Consider the following 14,851-nt stretch of genomic DNA (forward strand, 5'->3'; position numbering starts at 1 on the left):
ATTTTGTGTAGCACTGTCTTCTGACCTTTGTTGTAGATCTTTGCTGTAATTATAACCTTCGCACGTACTGAAGTTCAGGTGCAGCTCTACAAAGTTTGGATTTATCCAGCTGTGTCTGGCTTGGTCTGGCTGCTGTGCTCAACTCCTTCCCACTGTTGCCCTTGAGGCTGAACCTGTTGTGCCCCTGTGACAAGATGTTCTGCTCCTGGACCAGCTGGGTGGATCTATCCTCTACACTCTCTGCAGGGATTACAGCTGCAGGGTTACACCCCAGGCGTGTATGCCAGGCCTGAGCTGTGCCTGGAGGGGGCAAGGTGAAGTAGGGGGAAGAGGAAGCTCTCCCGCACACTCACAAGACCTGGGCTAGGACTGGGTCTGGGGGTTCCCGGAACGCGGCAGAAATTCCTACTCGGTGGGCTGGGTGGGGGAGGTACTGCGGAGTGGTGGGGGGTGGCCCAAGTGGGTGGGAGAGTGTCCGGCCCAAGGTTGTGCCTGGGCTGGGACTGGTCCCACCAGCGCAGGGTAGCAGGAAGCTCTCCACACACTCACCGGACCTGGGCTAGGACTGTGTCTGGGGGTTCCCTGGAACTCGGCACAAATTCCTACTCGGCCTGAAACAGTTTCAAAACAGGTTAGTAGTATTGCTACAATAATTAATACATTGCATATTGTCTTCATAGCAGTTATTCAGAGGATAAGATGCAGACATGATATCTTGCCTAAACAATATTAGTACAAAACTTTCTTCTCAATGAACTAAGAGAAAGTAGCTGCATGTCTATCCTATCTTCTGTACACATATACATTTTTTTTCTTCTGTTTTTGCACAACAAAATAGTCCTTTATTATGGCTCTAAGTAAAAATTCGCCAATGAGACTGAGGCCACTGGGGTGTACTGTACGGCCCTTAACTTTGGGCCTGAAGTCACTATCGTCAACCTGTCTCCTCCCTGGAACACCTCCAGAGGGAGACTGTGTCTGTGTCCTTCCCAAATGCATAACACAAAGGACACATAGTCACTCTCTGAGTGCTCGCCCGAAAGTTCCCTTCCTCCCACTTACTCTGCCCTGAGGGTGGGAGCATGAGCACAGCAAGAGGGGGAAGAGGATTAGCATGGATTTCCCAAAGTGCACTTCCCTGGCAGCCTAATCATGCCTCTTCTCTAGCTTCACTGTGGGCGTGTGAGGTAACTGACTTTCCTAATAGAGCTTTTACAGGGTTTTTGTTTGTTTGGTTGGTTTTGTTTTAATTGCTGCCTTATATCTCACTCTAGAGTAAATCACCTTTTGGGACTTGAGTTACAATATAAATAAAATTCTAAAGCCTTTTTTCTTAGGCATGTGTTTAACTTGTGGATAGTTACGGAGAAAATTAATAATATGCATTTATGTAGAAAGTGAATTCATGGACTGGGGTGATAGCTCATTGGTCTAAGTGCCTGCCTGGCAAGCACAAGGACCCAGGTTCAATCCACAGTACTACATGCCTTGCTGGCCCTGGAACCCCAGGTGTGCCCTGGGGTGGCACACACCTGTAATCCCAGCACTGGGGAGGCTGAGACAGGAAGATCAATACAAGTCCAGGCTGCATAATGAGACCCTGTATCAAATAATGAAAAAATAATAAAAGATTAAAAAATAATAAAAAAGTGGATTCAGGAGGAAGAGTGATTGTATTTTTTTATAAATTCATCTTTTGATATGTGTGACAACTAAACTTAATTGCCATATTGACTGGATTAGGAGGCTACTGAGAATCCAATTAGACCATACAGGCACTAATCTTACCAGTGAATTAATCCATTGCTGTTCATAGCCAAATGTGGTATTAGAAAGTAGGGACTGCTTGAAGATATATGAAGGGGGTGGGAATTGGAGGCTCCCTCTCTCTTTCATTGGTGCTGTTCCCAGTCACTCTGCTTCCTGACCAACCATGGAGTGAACAGCTTTGCTCTACCTTGCCCTTCTCTGAAACCATAAGACAAAATAAACCTCTCTTTCTTTAAGCTGTGTAGGTAACATTCTGCCCCAGCTACAGGAAAGCTAATTGATACATATCACAATAAATCTGTTCCTGTAGGGAAAAAAAGAATATTATAAAAAATAGGCATAGAACATGAGTATACTTAAATTTATACATACAAATTTAAATTAGGTGATATGTCAAATATCAAATTATGATAATCCATTTCACATTATTAAAATGACTTTAATTCTACAATAAAACTATAGGTTGGCTTAAATATTTCAGCTTGCAACAACCTCATGGAGAATAGGTGTTTTTTCTGATATTTGTCTAGAGTTCATTGGACTTTTGACTGGGAAACGAGCAACAAAATAATCAAGATGACTAGAATGTCATTTGGGGAAAGGAAGCTCTGGAGGACAGGGTAAGTGTGTCATAATTCTCTTCACTTTCTGATGTAGAAGGCCTTTAAAACTGAAAAAGTATTCTGTAGATCAGCAGTGTTCTAGACCTGCATGCTGCATTACTAAATTTTCAGTAAAATGTGGGCACTGTACACATCCTCAAAAATTATTAAAATAATAATGGAGTTAGAAAGTGGGGAGGAATGTGAAATAGGGAACCACATCAGTAAAATGTCACTAATAGAAAGCAAAAGAGTTGAAGCGACATAGCAGAAAGGATGAAAGTTGAAACCAAATAGATTCAGCGAGTCAAAGCCAACAAAAAATAAAACATTTATAAATTACAAACCCTAAAAAGACTCAGAACTTGGAGGGATCTCTGAAGGCCAGAGAACAAGTAGACTGAAAACAGAAAAATGACTCATTTGTTCCAGGGTGGCTGGACCCCTACCTACTTCTTCAACAGAAAATGTTTCTAACTGGGACAGCAGGCAAGGCTGAGAATACTGAACCAAAGTCAAGGATGCTCTATGAGTTCCCTTCGCCCTTTTTAGATACCCTCCTTGCCCCAGCAATGAGCTTCTATCTTAGGGAGACTTCTGGTCTGAAAACAAAGATTACAGGTACTCACATTTAGCAATCCTTCCAGTCAAATGAAGGATTTGGTGCTTTGTGTCTGAGTTCCATTCCCATGACTCCAACTGTGAATCGAAGTATTTGAAAAAAATTACTTCTTTGCTGAACATGTACAGGCCTTTTCTTCCCATCATTGTCTCTTGAGCAGTACATTTTAAGAACTGATTATGTAGAATTTCCATAGAATTATTAGGTAGTGTGAGTAGTCTAGAAATGATTTTAAAAGTATACAAGAGGATATGTGTAGCTGTATGCAAAAGTCTGTGACATATTGAGTGAAGGACTTGAGCATCCTTAGATTTTGATACGGACAGAATTGTGGAACCAGTGTGCTATGGATGCCAAGGGACAATATTATAAAGGCCCTAGAATAGGGGCAGTGTGTGGATAGAGAGGGAATGGAGAGAGGGTGACTGAATTAAGCCCTTTTCTTTCACAATCAGGAGTAAATTATAATCTCTAAGAAAGAAAAATGAGGCAATAGCAGCTTAAACATGTTGTTTAGAATTATGGAAATGTTTGAACAATACTAAAGAGTGGCAAGAGTTGTTGCTCATCACTGTGATGTTTAGGAAAAGAGAAACCAAGAACAAATCAGCATCTCAAGAGTAACCAAAACCAGGCACTTTTAGTTTTTCCCTCCATTTTCCAATTATCACAAAAGCTTAAATAAGTCTATTCCTGATGAACACAGACCAACAGAAGAGATAAGTTTCCTCCAACAGTGAGCTAGTGCTATAATATTGTGAGGTTACTGTTTTAGTACCTCTTCTCTCATTGCTGGGACAAATATCCGACACTCAAAATAAGGGAGGGAAAGGTTCATTTAGTTCAAAGTTACTGTAAGTTTCATAGTTTAAAGCAGCTTGAATTACCTAGCAAGACCTGGGAACCTTATTTGCTCAGGAGAGAGGATCAGTGCTTCTGTCTTCTCCAAAAATCTCCATGCCAGAGGCAGCCTCAATCACAGAAACTGCCGACCCCACTCTGCAGGGTCTGGAGGAGAGGCTGGGGTGCCAGTGTCCAGGATGACACGCTCCACATCTCAGAGAGACCACTGGCCTAGTGGGGCAGCACATGCTGCCAGTTTAATGGTTTGTGCCTCTCTGGCCCTATCTGTGAGCCTTGCCCTAGTCTTCTGGCTCCACCCCTGCAGCCACTCTCTGCTCCTTGAGGTACATCTGCCCCATGACTTACATGAGACTTTGGAGGGACAACAAGACACAAACCATAACAGTAACAAAACGTCCCCCCCCAAAAAAAAATCCCCAAACTCCGTGGCATACATGTATGCTATGGCTTGTGTCTAGATGTCCCCCAATGTTTCATGTGGTCATTGAGGGCAGGCTTTTTAGGGGCAGTTGAATCTAGAACTTCGGATTGATTTGTTGTCTAGTTCTAGGATTCAGGGTATGAGTCCGATGTCTTTCCTAGGGCAGGTAGCTTGAATACAATATAAGGGAGAGTAAAAGGCTTCCTCCTCCCTTTTGCTCTGTTGCTTTTTGCTGTCTTCCACCACCATGAACTGTTGCCCCTATATCATACCACCCTATCTTGCAGCCAGCTGATTATGGGCTGAAATCTCTACAAACTGAGCTAAATAAACAACTCCTCCTTTAACCTTGGGTGTAGGTTGTTTTTGTTTCAGCAATGAGAAAAAAGTAATCAGGACAATATATTTATACTCATGCTTGAGATCCTATGGGTTATTCACAGTTTCAATTGCAGGTCAGCTGGTCTACGTTGAACCCCTGCTTCAAGCTGTATGTCTTCTGGGCTTTGCTTCAGGCTGTGATCTAGTTCAACATATCTCATTCTAGACCGCAAGCTGTGGGACCATAGCTATCTGCAGCATGTTCTATCACATCCACTGATATTGACCAATTCAAGTCGTATGGCAGAGCCCAAAGTCAGAGGACAGGTGTTATACTTTGGGTCCTAAACTGCCACCAAAAGTTTCATGTATTAAAAAGTTAGTTCCTAGCTTGGCACCCTTGAGAGGTGAGAGAACCTTTAAAAGACTGGGCTAAGAGGGAGATTACAGGTCAATGGAGACAAATTTATGAAGGGAATTGCAAAATTCTGGTCTCTTCCTCTTCCTTTTTCTCTTTCACTTTCAGTCATGAAGTACATGGGCTTCCTCTGCCACATACTATTACCATGATGTGCTCTCTCACCACAGACCCAAAGAAACAGAGCAAACTACCACGGACTGAAATCTGCAAAACTGAAAAGCCAAATAAGCTTTCCCTCTTTTTAATTTGGTTATCTTGGGTGTTTTATTACAGTAACATAAGGCTGACACATCCCATGAGGAACAAGTGTTCATCATCTGTATCATCATGAAGGGATGGTGCAGATGTAGTTACACAACACCACTACAAATGACAGTGGAAAAAAATGATTGGAACTACTAACTCAACTGGCAAAGCTAACTCAACTGGCAAAGCTAACTCAACTCAGCTTTCCTCATCGTATCATTCACTATTCATCAAATGCATTCTTAGCTTGCTCATCATTGCCTTTACATGTTTATCGTCCATCCTCTAGCAAGAAAATAGAGGATTATTGGAAAAATTAAAATGATTATGTGTCCAGATTTTTCTTTTTTATACAGTTATTTTAAATCCTTTAAATTTTTATAAGTTGTTGAAGTCAAAAATCTGTTTTATTGTAAGCTTCCTCTTGCATCTAAATAAAAATATAGATTACTGAAAAAAATTTGAATTTTTTTGTGCCATTATGCACTTGCTCTGGATTTTTTTTTAGGTATAAAATCAGAGCAAAATATGCTAGTGGAATGTAGGAAAAGTTATTTGATATAGAAAATACGTTGTCTAGCCAAGAAGTGATTACTCCAGAAATCCTCACGGAGAATAAAGGATTTAACGTGAGACTTGATATTTTGGAAAAACAAACTGAGGATTAATAATATCCGGGTGATGTCTCCCAATAACACCAAAGGAAACACTGAAGACGTAGTAAAAGAATGGCTTCCAGATGCCTAGTAAATCATGCGTCCACGCCAAATAAAAACATGTCTAGGGGATGATATTTCTTATTTTGAGAACAGAAGCATTCTTTGGGCGATTAGTAGTATTTTTTTATTTCAACTTTATAATATTAAAGAGATAAAAGCCAAGAGCATTACACTCTTCAAATAATGAAATGATAAACTATTTTCAATGAAAATTAGTTTTACCACTTAATATGATTTGTTAGAAAGTAAACTAAAACTGAAGTCCATAGTGAATTTGTTTGCTAATATCTTAAAGTTTTACAAGGTAGGAGATAGGAGATTACAAAAATGGAAAGGACAAGAAAGCCAGAATATTGTTTTGCACGTAGGAACATTATTAGATACATAAATTTTTTGAAAACTCTGGAACCTCCAACTTGATTTCCTATAAGCTATTTACACCCACATGCTCTTTGGAAAGGGTTCAAGTATATTCCAAATTGGAAGACACAGATTTAGTTCACGTTAGGGTTCCAATGTTCGTATGACCTTTGAAGTCTTCAGTCATTTCCTCCAACATACTCCATTATGAATTTTCACCAATCAGACTGTGCCAGAACCTGCCAGCTTTCAGAGTCAGCATCCTGAAGATCATTTAGCAGGGTCACTGCCTCTTAGTTTTCCATATTAAACTCTTCTTTTGACTCTCTCAGTGATTAACCTTCTTATCCTTGTATGACTTGGACAGAATTTGCACTGAACAATTCATCCCTAGGTCTTATCATTGGATTGTAAAACAACAGGAAGAGCAACGAAAGCAAAACTAGTTTCTAAGGAACACAAACAGACTGAAATCAGATATTATAGAACAAGAAGTAGGATTGTGCGTCCTCTGAGGGATACTCCTTTTAATCAGTTAAATTTCCTATAGAGGATATTAAGCGCAAATGGACCATTTGGCAGTTTCTGTGGATATTAAGTGCTTGAAGTAAATGAGAAAAAAAAAGGAAGTCTAAATGAACCGAATCAATCTTCTGTTTCCTTCCTTAACTGGCTAATCAGCTAAAAGTAAGAGGCAGAAGCACAGATTAATAAAACATATGCAATATAGCATAAAGTAATGTGAGGGAACTACTTTTTCTTCTGTAGTGTTCGTTACATAAGTGTTACAGTAAAATCTCAGGAGCCATTTGGATAGGAAGGCCATCTTTTCTCCTCCTCGTTTGCAAAACTGTCTAGTTTCTAGGCTTCGGTAAATTCATTCTATATGAGCTAAGATTAGGCTCTGGTGTGAAAACGCAACCTCCCAAAACAGTAGTTAGAAGAGAGAAATTAATGATTCGCGAGGGAGTCAACTGGTCAAGCCCGCAGTGACGCCTTGCCCTGCAGCGGCCTGTGGGGCGCCGGCCCAGCACTGTCCCCGCTGGCCGGCGCTCCCCACAGCCAGCCGCATCGCTGGAGGGAAGGACTCACCAGGAGGAGCAGGGCTCTGCTGTTCCGGGCTTTGGGTTTGTTTTTTGTTTGTTTTTTTTTAAGGAAAACTGACGCACTACAACTCAGTTGATGTCTCTTTGGCCGCAATTAGACAGGATCCTTCTGCATTTTATATTTTGAAGCTCTTTTCTTAGCTACATAGAAATATAAACTAGGTATATTTTCTAGGCATTTGAGTCTTTTCATCATAAACAGTGAACTTTTTTTCTAGTAATGATTTTTACTTGAAAGTGTATTTTATCTGAGTTCAATAGATATATAACAGCTATTTCGGAGGGGGGCTTTTCCTCATATGTTTTCCATCTTATACTTATTGCTATTCTCAAAATGTATAGAAATATTTGTTATAGCATATTATAGCTGATTTTTAAAAACCTCATCTGATAATTTTTGTGCTTAATTAAGACATCTAATTTACTCAGTATGTGTCCTCTCATTTTTGTGCTATTTGTCCCATCTTTTCTATGATGGTATGGTGGGACATAGACATTCCTTTCCTCTCTTCTTTATCTCTGCTTGAATTCATTATTTTACACTAATTTAATTTTGTCAATTAATATTTGGAAATTATACATTGTGATACTCTTATTGTGCACCAAAATATAATCAAAGTCCCAAGTTAGTCAAAATACCTTTACCCCACCAGGTGTGGTGACACAGAAAGGCCTATAATCCTAGCACTCAGAAGGCTGAGGCAGGAGGATCTCTGTGAGATCAGGCCAGCCTGGGCCACTAAATGAGTTCAAGGCCTTCCTAAATTGCATAGTGAAATCCTGTCTCAAAAGGACAAAGAAAAACAACAACAACTTTGCCCCATTTCTGAACCCAAAACTGTATTCCCTTCTGGAATATACCATTGTGGTTATATATTTAATCTCATTTTAATAATTCCTAAAATATTAATTAATATTGCTAGTTTACACAGTCATTATATTATCTATATTTATTAATTTCTGTGCTCTCCATATCTTTTAAAAATAGAATTCTTGTAGCATGATTGACATACCACAAGAATTAAATTGAACAATGTTTTTACATATGTGAGACAATTGCTACAACCAAGAGAATGAAATGTATCGTGACCTCCAAAAGACTTCACTTGCTCTTAATAAGTTCCTCACTTCTACCATCTCATCTTATTGTTAATGGTGGTATTTCAGGCAGGAGGCAAAATCCGAATCTTGTTACTCTGTCTTAGTTGTATTGGGAGTCTGTGGCTCTCTCTCTCCCCACCCTTTCTCTCCCTCTCTCCCCTCCCGTTCTCTCTCTCTCTCTCTCTCTCTCTCTCTCTCTCTCTCTCTCTCTCTCTCTCTCTCTCTCTCTCTCTGTCTCTCTCTGATCCTTTTCCTTCCAGCTGTAACACGCTCTTAAGTTTTTCTTTGGCAAAGTTCTAGTAACAGCAAACTCCCCTGTTTTTGATGGCCCGAAAATGTCATCATTCTGGCTTCATGCAGAAAAGATTTTTTCCTAAGTATAGAGATTTAGATTGAAAATACTTTCCTTTTGCACACTGAATACGTCACTGCACAGACTTTTGGCTTCTTTTGCTGCTGTCAAGACCAGTTGTCCGTTTGTCACCTTTCATGGTAATATATCTCCTTAAAGAACTATTAACCTTATTGCTGTCCAGTTCCATTGTGATTTATCTACTTGTGGGTTTTCTTTTGTATTTCTCCTATCTGATTACAGTATTTGGGGTTTCAATGTGAAAGAAGATACTTTTTAACAATTCTTTTAAAATATCCACCACTTTCCTCTCAAATCCAGCCTCTGCTCTTTCTGCCCACTTCTCCTTCTGGATTCCAACCCAGCACACTTCCACTCTACCCATCATTTTACTTAACCACCTCTTCCTAAATTTTGCATCTCACTTATGCGCAACATTTCATGTAATTTCTTCATGTTTACTTGTCTTTAAGATCACTAAGTTCCTCTTCAACTGTATCTAATATACTGCTAAGTCCAACCATAGAAGTGTTTGCCCTTTTCAGCTATTATATTTTTTTACTTCTAGGTGTGCTATTTGATTCTTGTCCAAGTTTGATTGATCATTTTATGCACTTTACTACTCTTTGAATATTTCTACAAATACTCAAAGTTTTCTTTCTATTTATTTAAACACGCTAATCACAATAATTTTATTTATTTATTTATTTTTCAAAACTACTTTTTAGTCAATGAGAGTTATTTAATCATTTTTACCACTGCAAAATTTTGTAAAACTATAATATGATTCCAAGATAGTATGCTAACATACACTGAAATATTTATCTGCATGAAGTTGTATCAGGATATTTAACACAGTAATACATTCCTGTGTTACTAAGGAATATTTGTGCACATTTATTTACATTAAAATGCCAAAATGGTGGCTTTATAATTTAATAAGACACTAATGTTCAAGAGTTAGAATAAATAGAAAATGCATTTTATGGCTTGCTGTTTTAACCACTTGATATCTTAAGTATGCACCATCCTTTATAATAACAAATACCAGGCTATGGGTTAATTTAACTTTAGTCGTATAAGACTTGTGACACTCAGATGAGTTGGAAATATAAACATGTCTGCTCTGGCACATCATTTAAGGGGGAGGGTATCCTTCAGCGTCCCGCAGAGGCAAGAACTACAGCAGGTGCTGGGATGGAGAGCGGGGGAAGGATGGAGCATTTTCAACCAGGAGCAGATTACATTCACTAAATAATTCCTTGTATAAACTTCACATCTTGGGCAGAGTTTCCCACACACTTTGGCATAATCCTAAACTGTCTCAGTTCTCTTCTCTCTTTTTGGTTACCAACTGAATACTAAAAGGACATCCAAAGTAATAACCTTTAGGACAGCAATTTGAAAGCAAGTTTCAAATTAGATGCAATTTCTGATGCAGATCAGATGAAAATTCTGACGCAAATTAGGTGTGATTTCTGACGCAGACTGTTTTCTGACTGCATCATTTCCCTGGTCTGACTGCCCGAAAAGAGAATTTAAGCAATTATTTTACAGAAAGAGTCTAAAATTCTAATTCCTCAGACAAAAATAACCTAATAGTTAAAATGAATCATCAGTCACCATATTGCTCAGTGCAATATAAAAATGTATCCTAAAACAGGCTTATCGGTTAAACAAAAATGAAAATCAACACCCAAAGTCAGCAATACTATAATTTAAAGCATTACTACGTAGGTTTTCTCAACAGTTTACACTAAACCAAACAAACAAAATAATACCAACAAACTACAGATATATACAAAATATTTCAACAAGCTACAGACATATACATCTCTGAGCTCAAGGCAGAAAAATATTGACTTCAAATAATTCATTTTGATTCTGAAAACACCAGTGATACTAAAACCACACCAATGTCTAAATGTCTAGAAGAAAAACAATTATATAAGGACTGAAAATACCTTAATTAGAGAAAATGTACATGGAACGAGGGAACAGTAGAGCCGGCCACCCTCCGGCTCCCAGATCTCGCAGTCCCGCCGCTCCACCTCGTCCACAGCGTCCTCAGCGTCGGCCTCGCTCGCTCGCAGGCCCCGCACAGCTGCCGTCGGGCCATCGCTCTCCTGCCCCAGTCCTTCATGGAGGCCCCCAGCATGAGATCGTCTCGCAGAATGCTCCGACCTGGGCCCTCTGCTGATTCCACTTCGGTCTCTTTGGCTTTTGGGTTCTCTTCCGATGAACTTTTCTCATTTGTGTTTCCGTCCATTCCTCAGTGAACACTCATGAAATCTCTCTTGGAAACACTTCGTACCAACTTAGCACGCTTTCTAACGGAGCCTCCGGCCTCTCTAACCTTCTCCTCCACGTTCTTCTGATGTTTCTGAACAGCGCTGCACCACACCCCTAGTTGCAATTCTCTGGAGATTCCTCTCTGAGTCTTTGTCTTGGACAGCACCTGGCTTTGCTCTACACATCACTTCCCACTCTCGTTTCTTACCGAGTTGTTTTCTTTTCTCTAGTCGTTCCTGCTTCAGCCTCTCTTTTTCCTTTTCCAGCTCTTTGTTTTTCATGAGCATGGTGCGCTTGCTCTTAGGTGTTGTCTTGCTAAGGATTTTCGCCATGGCATCTGCCCACCCCGCGTTAGTCCCGGCACCGGAGTCAGCAGCATTTTCCTTTTCTTTATCCCAGGGCTCAGCATCCTCCTCATTCTCTGCTTCTACCGACCGCTTCATCATAAGACAGCACTTGGCTGCCTCCAGAACCTCCGCTGTCAGAAGCCTCTCAGACCTCCTCGTCCAGCTCTGAGGCCACAGCCTGGCTACTGTCGTCGTAGTCGTCTTCTTCTTCTTCTTCTTCTTCTTCTTCTTCTTCTTCTTCTTCTTCTTCGTCTTCGTCTTCGTCTTCGTCTTCGTCTTCGTCTTCGTCTTCGTCTTCTGCTTCTGCTTCTGCTTCTGCTTCTGCTTCCTCTGCTTCCTCTTCTTCTTCTGCTTCTGCTTCCGCTTCCTCTTCTTCTTCTTCTTCTTCTTCTTCTTCTTCTTCTTCTTCTTCTTCTTCTTCTTCTTCTTCTTCTTCTTCTTCTTCTTCTTCTCTTCCTCCTCCTCCTCTTCCTCCTCCCACTTCTCCTCCTCCTACTCCCCCTTCTCCTCTTCCTTTTCCTCCTCCTCCTCCTCCTCCCCCCTTCTCCTCCCCCTCCTTCTCTTCCTCCTCTTCCTCCTCTTTCTTCCTCTTGTTCAACTTTCTTAGCTTTTTCCCCATAGTCCCACATGAATCTTGTGTGGCCACGGCCATCTAGCCTGCCTGGAAGTGCTCGTCCCACAATAATTTTATAATTTGTGTTTCACAGAAGCATTTCAAATCTTTGAGTTTTTTTTTCTGGTATCTTTATTCCAACTATTTCTTACTCATGCTATTCAAATTCCCTGCTTTGGTTTTTTTTTTAAATAATGTTTTGATTGTAAGCTGTTTCTGTTCACTTATATTTCAAAATTATTTCAAAAGTAGAAAAAAATGAGCTTCTTTCAGAGAGGATTGGCATTTTCATCCACTAGGTATCTCAGGGCATTATATATCATAGACTACTTTAGACTATTGGTGTCATTTTAAATATTTGGTCTGAACCTTCTTATACCATGAAATGTTTGTCATTATAAGTAAATCACTCATTTCATCATTTTTAAAGATGAAATTTTCTATATTATAGAATTTTATGCAGTCTTTAAACTAATCTAATTATTCAATTGCTTGTAGACTTGTTTCTAAATATTTGACCTTAAAAACAGATATTATTGCAAATGTGCATTTTTATTTACATAGTTTTACAAATATGCATGATTACCCTCTTAAATAACACACATATATATACAGATGAATATAGACATATTTCTAAAAATGGAACTGCTAGTCAAAGAGAATGGCTGCTTAAAATTTTTTAAGACATACCACATATGACTTTTTAATAGATACTATATTAGTTGGTGTTTCTACTTTCCAATACTGGACACTCACCTTAAAGGCAGAGAGGTTTAATTTGGCTCATGATTCAGTTGGTTCAGTCCATGGTAGAGTGGCTCCAAGGCAGAGCCACCACGATGGGTCAGAGGGAGGACAGCAGCTCACTCCATGGCATCTGGGAGGCACAAAGAGAAGGAAGAAACTGGGGCAGGCATTTGCCCTCCAGTGCATGCCCCAGTGGTCTGCTTCTTTGAACGAGGCCTCACCTCCTAATGGCTTATTTATGTAGGATCTCATTTATAGATCAATCCACTGATGAGTTTAGCATCCCTCAGATCCACTCACCTTCCAAAAGATCCACTTCTGAACATGATGTTGCTTATATTTATTAGCTATTTGCTTTCATCTGTGAGATTACTAATTACTTAGTTTGCCCATTTTTACAATTTTTCCTAGGTTATTTTCTTATGAATTTAAAAGTACACTTTAAGAATTTTATTTTTTATTTTTATACTTATTTATTTATTTATTTATTTTAAAGAGAAAAAAATCCAACAAAATTTGAAAAGATAATAAGGAGAAAACAATGGTTAACACATTGCATATTGCTATCTTTAAATTACTTACCCAGAGAAACAAGATATTAGCATTTAATTGTCCAACCAACATTAGCACAAGCCTTTCTTTTAATGAACTAAAATAAAATTAGTAGCATAACTATCTTATCATACATTCATATATAATATATATTAAGCTTTATATTTGCTTTTAATGTCTTTCTTTTAAGCATTTCAAACAAGAATAACTTTAAAATAAATATAAATATAAATATAAATCCTGAACACCCTGTAGACCCTTCCCTAAAATACAGGGGGAAAAAAGTGTTTGAGATTCATATACCAACAATCAAAATAATTTTATTCAGATTTTTAATGTTTTATTAGAGGTATATTTATTTTCAAAAAACCTATTTATTTTTAAAATTCAAGAACTTAGTATATAACCAGCCTATACCATATATCTCCATCATTTTCATTTATCTGGAACAGTTATATTTATATTTAAATATTACATTATAAGAGATTTCAATATTGTTAGAATTTAAAGTTTTACTAATTCGTATTTTACCATTTAGAACACACATTATTTATTTTTAGTTTTATTAATTATTTGTTTATTTTTGGTATTTTAGTACAGTATTACAGGGTCTCACTACCTCGATTGGACTCGCAGTGATTCTCCTATGTTCAGTCTCCCAAGCACTGGGATTACAGGCACGTGCCACCACACTCAGTCTCAATCACCATCTCAGCACACCCTGGGGGCAGGGCCAGCACAGCAGGCCGGGGATCGAACCCTGGCCGCTGCATCTACCTAAGCAGGCACTTTAATCTGCTGACCTATTTGGCTGACCTAATGTATAATAATAACATACCTTATTTTAAACACTATTCAAATCTCTGTTTCTTTTTTTTTCTTAATTTTTATTCATATTAATAAGAAAAAGATAAAATAGCAATGAAACAGCTTTAAAATAGATAAGTAGGATATTTATAATAATTAATACAATGTATATTATTGTCTTCATAGTAGTTATGCAGAGGACAAAATGCAGACATGATACCTTGTCTAAACAATATTAGTACAAACTTTTATTCTCAGTGAACTAAGAGAAAGTAGCAGTATATCTATTCTAACTCTCACGTGTCTCTGTGTGTGTGTGTATCTGTTTCTGATAAAAATTGTTCTTGGCTTCCTCAGTCAATTCTTTGAGGCTGTGAGCTTTTTGTAAAATTGTTGAGCAAGACTTGTGGCAATCATAAAATGTTGGTGACAGGTTTTGATGCTTTTTAACATCTCCTTATCTATTGAAACTAAAGAATCAGAAAAATATTTTTATCCTGCTTTAGGCTTTCCTTAGTGGTAGAATATATATTATACAAAATGATATAACTTTGAGGATTTCTAAAGACTGCTTTGAATATATATATA

General features: G+C 38.6%; 1 pseudogene; it reads right to left on the reverse strand.

Moving 5' to 3' along the window:
• The window catches only part of LOC101590005, a 26,641-nt pseudogene extending 13,411 nt beyond the window's left edge, over positions 1-13,230 (reverse strand).
• Between the last annotated feature and the right edge of the window lie 1,621 nt (positions 13,231-14,851).

This window comes from Octodon degus, unplaced genomic scaffold (genome assembly GCF_000260255.1).
Source record: "Octodon degus isolate 3935 unplaced genomic scaffold, OctDeg1.0 scaffold00144, whole genome shotgun sequence".
Taxonomy (NCBI): Eukaryota; Metazoa; Chordata; class Mammalia; order Rodentia; family Octodontidae; genus Octodon; species Octodon degus.